Source organism: Helianthus annuus, chromosome 2, assembly GCF_002127325.2.
Source record: "Helianthus annuus cultivar XRQ/B chromosome 2, HanXRQr2.0-SUNRISE, whole genome shotgun sequence".
Lineage (NCBI taxonomy): Eukaryota > Viridiplantae > Streptophyta > Magnoliopsida > Asterales > Asteraceae > Helianthus > Helianthus annuus.
Window position 1 is genome coordinate 83,420,990 of NC_035434.2, and position 4,399 is coordinate 83,425,388.

General features: G+C 34.9%; 1 long non-coding RNA gene across 1 annotated transcript; it reads left to right on the top strand.

Moving 5' to 3' along the window:
• The first annotated feature begins 1,472 nt into the window (after positions 1-1,472).
• Positions 1,473-3,109, top strand: LOC110904812. The gene is made up of 5 exons (XR_002572783.2): positions 1,473-1,543; positions 1,631-1,686; positions 2,432-2,495; positions 2,573-2,788; positions 2,877-3,109. It is a non-coding gene; the product is annotated as an uncharacterized LOC110904812 (long non-coding RNA).
• The last annotated feature ends 1,290 nt before the right edge of the window (positions 3,110-4,399 follow it).

A 4,399-nucleotide genomic window follows, 5' to 3' on the forward strand; every position in this document is an offset into this window, starting at 1 on the left:
AAAACTCCAGACGTTCAGAGATTGAAGAGATTCAGCAGCTTTTTTTAAATCTTTCAATGTAATATTGATTGTGATTGTTTTGTGTGATCTGATGAATCTCTACAGCGGCGATTCATTTTCTAAAACCCTAGATATGAAATTCGTTTTCTTTCTGATCTACTCATCTTCAATCCAGAAGATTTAAGTTGCAATCATCAGGTAAGAAATCTTTTTTTTTATGATTGATATTAATCCGGGTATTCTTGATCCTTATTCATTCCTGCCCTATTTTGGTCATTTTCAATCTTCTTTTAGTTATACTTATTAGATCTGGGCATGTTTTGATTCGAAGACAGACTTGGTAGACATGTGTCAAGTCATTGATTTTACGGTGCATCCATCATTTTTTTACTTCATCTAAATCTTACTTTTTGGAATGATTAGGTGTTTCCAATATTTTCAAGCGTCACCAGCAATCGTTATGGTGTTTATCGTCTTCGTAAGTGATTCTCTATTGTTCCTACTTTTGATTAGTTTTGATTTTGATGTAGTATTGTTAATGAATCGTTTGTTTGATTTGTTATTGATTAGGGTAGATTGAAAACACTGCGATGGGTTAGGTTGCATCAGGTATGTTTTCTTCTCACTAGGAACAAGTAGCTTTCAATTTCGTGAATTCAATTTTTTTATTTGTTTCTTCATGAACTCTGATTGATCTGTAGAATCATGTCCTACGCATACCTTTTCAAGTGTAGAGAGTGGCCTCCCTCAATGGTTTTGTTGCTAACTTTATTTGGTTAAAACCATATGCTTGTAGTAGACACTATTATGCCAATTGCTAAGATATACTGATATGCTTACAAAAGAATAAAGAGATAAAATAGTATTCATACTCACTTCTAAGTGTGATCAAGTTCTGGTATGTGACACACTTATTTGAAATAATATATGAATTCTTCGAAATTGGCCTTTTGCTTTGTTTATGCGTTAACATTTTTTTTTTTGTGATATGTAGTTGGACAATTTCAGGCCTGAGTTTCGAATCTCAAAAACCTCTGCAATCTAAAGAAATCTTCACTTATTTCTCTTCGTTTCAGCCATTCGTGATGACTAAATAGGTTCTTGGTAGTGGGTAGGGTTCGTATGTTCTAAGAATGATTGGTGGGAAGGGTTCGGTTACCACTTTTAATTGATTGTTCTTGTATTGCCATTCATTTACTGTTAGAGTTTTTAATTTTTTTTTATTTTTATGTCTTAAAAGTGCATATAACGAGACTGTAATGCTCAAAATGTGACATGTACAACCTGTTATGGAAACGGGATATGAGACCCAATATTGCTTCGGGAGATTAAGATCCCTTCGTTGCAGAATCCATCAGTGCGTATATGGACCATGAATGTTTACTTTTGTTAGTTCTTGGATTAAGCCTTGTGAATAATTGAAACATCACTGTAATGGTTTACTGTTTTTAGGTGGCAAAATGTTATCAGATACGTTGTACCTGCTGGTCAACGTGATACGCCTCCTTCAAAGTCAATAGTTGCAGCCGGAGTTACGACTTCTGTAGGTTAACATGGAAACTGTCTTATTTTGGTAAAATATTTCCTACAAGTTAAGGATTTGTTTTTGTTGTGTTTTCTATGATTTAAGGCATGCTCTTGGCGTTACAAACCAACCCGCTGAGACGTTTTGTGACGGAGATGCAGGTGTAAATGCAAACTCGAGGTCAAGAACATATACCATTTTGGGACATCAACCCTTATCGGAGTTAGTTTGGTCTACACAGAATGGTTTAACCATCAAGTGCGGTTGTTGCACCAACTGTGTTGCTGGGACGGAGCCTTGTGTTTTAAGTGATGAAAAATGTATGTTTGAGGAGTCAGTTAAATCCGTAGTTGGTTCAACAGGTACATATTCTTCCTTGACCAAGATTTGAGGTCAAATTTACTATTTTTTCAACTTATAAGCTATATGAATAACATTTGAAAATGATGGTGAAGTGCAATTTGTGTATAATAAGGGTAAAGTAAAGGAGTGCATGAACATTCCAGTGACCGGAACCAGTGAAGGTGCCATAACTATACACTTTTCACACGTTATTTGTTTCGCGTTACTTCTTATCTTATTCTTCAGAATGTCCTCTTTGTTGTTTTTACTATCATATTTTCAATAGGTTTTTGACAATGTAAGTATATTCAGTCCTTCTATCTCTATTAGAAACTTATTCTCTACAGAGGATAATCACCAATAGCATGGTGAACATGGCATTTGGGTAGGTTGTAATGTTCCATTAGTTATGGGGCTTAAAATGTTAGATATTGATGTGCACCACATGTTATCTATCAAAAAGTATAACTATACAACAAGGACCATTATAATAGCCCTTTCTAACATTTTCATGACTTTAATGCTTTGTTCGAAACTTCTTTTTGAAATAATTAAAATTATCAGCAGTGGCAGTTAAGCAGTTCATCTCATGTTCCGTGTTAATGGACGATACGTCGAGTGGCAAAAGGTCAATTAACTTTTCAATTAAGCAGTAATTAATTGGTGTGTTAAACAGGGTCTTTAAAATATTGTATTTTTTTACAGTGGAATTTTCGTATTGGGTTCACTCCAAGGGAGGGTTTAGTAATTCATTCTGTTGCATATGTTGATGGTAGTCGAGGCCGAAGACCCATAGCTCATAGATTGAGCTTTGTTGAGATGGTTGTGCCGTATGGTGATCCAAACGATACTCATTAAAGAAAGAATGCATTTGATGCAGGCGAAGATGGCCTCGGGAAAAACGCCCACTCACTTAAAAAGGTCTACTTTAGTGAATTTGTTAGATGGTTGGTCAATTTGAAGTATATGCTATATAATGTGTTTATACTTATAATATTGGTATTCTCAGGGATGTGATTGCTTGGGTTATATCAAGTACTTTGATGCACATTTTACAAACTTCACTAGGGGCGTTGAAACTATTGAAAATTGTGTATGTATGCATGAGGAGGATCATGGAATCCTTTGGAAGCACCAAGACTGGAGAACTGGTTTAGCTGAAGTAAGAAGATCTCGGCGACTCACAGTGTCTTTTATATGCACCGTGGCTAACTATGTTTCTATTGGCACTTTTAGCAGGTGAGTTTATATACATAATTACTGTACTCAACCTTTAACTTTTTCCTATTAAACACATTCGGTTAACGACTAATTGGATTATTAAAAAGTTACATTTGGACTTGGTAACTTATTGAACTCCCATACGATTGATATAATGAACTATTAGGCAGACCTTGATTTTGAACTAAATGATGCCCCATATTCTCCGCATTCTTTTTCTCAATTGTGTTGTATATATGTACTTTAGATTCGGAATACGAGGACTGTGAACAGAACTGGACAACTGACTGGCTATAAGCTCGTACCAGGTTCAAACTACTCAAACTACATGCCTCTGGCTCGTCCAGAGGCCAAATTTCTAAGACGGGCTGAATTTTTGGAACATAATCTTTGGGTTACTCCTTATGTACTTGATGAAAACTTTCCTGGAGGTGAATTCCCAAACCAAAATCCACGCGTCGGTGAAGGGCTCGCCTCGTGGGTCAATCTCAGGTACATGACTCTCCTTTACATACTTCTAACATTTTAATTTATTGTCAGATTTTCACGGACGATCTGTTTTAATATAAATAACATGAGCAATTGTTTATTCCATGGTTCGAAAAGCTTACAGTCATAGACTTGTCTCCACAACATTTGTTTGGCGGTTAATCTCAGTTTAACGTACCGATTCAAGTGAGTAGAGAGGAATGTGAGATCATATAAAATTAACATTACAATTTTCTAGAAGTTTGAGTGGCTGATTAGTTTCGTGACCATCTACTATTTGGCACTCTTAACAAGAACGAAGAGGACGATTGGAGGGACACATCGACTGTCGAGTAATTGAGGTCAACCAAAGGGGCAACGGTTAAACGACACAAACAAAGGGCCAGGTGTGCATCAGTGAGGATCAATCATGTTTCTCAGGACATTTGATCAAGTTTAACATCCATGGGTGCGTGTGTGTTTCTTAAATTTTTTTATTAGGATGAATAGTTTATATGAAATTTGCAATTGGAAATTGTTAGGTTTGACATTGAACGTGAAGATGAGAGAGCTATTATGGCAATGCATTTGGGGAACCAAGATATCTACCTCCATGGTCTCTATAACTAACCATTTTGGCTCGTGTGGTTATATCACTTTTACTATATTAGCCCAAAATCAGAATTTTTATAGTAAAGTGATATAACCACAGGGGTCAAAAACATAATTTACTCTATAATATAATATAATATAATATAATATAATATAATATAATATAATATAATATAATATAATATAATATAATATAATATAATATAATATAATATAATATAATATAATATA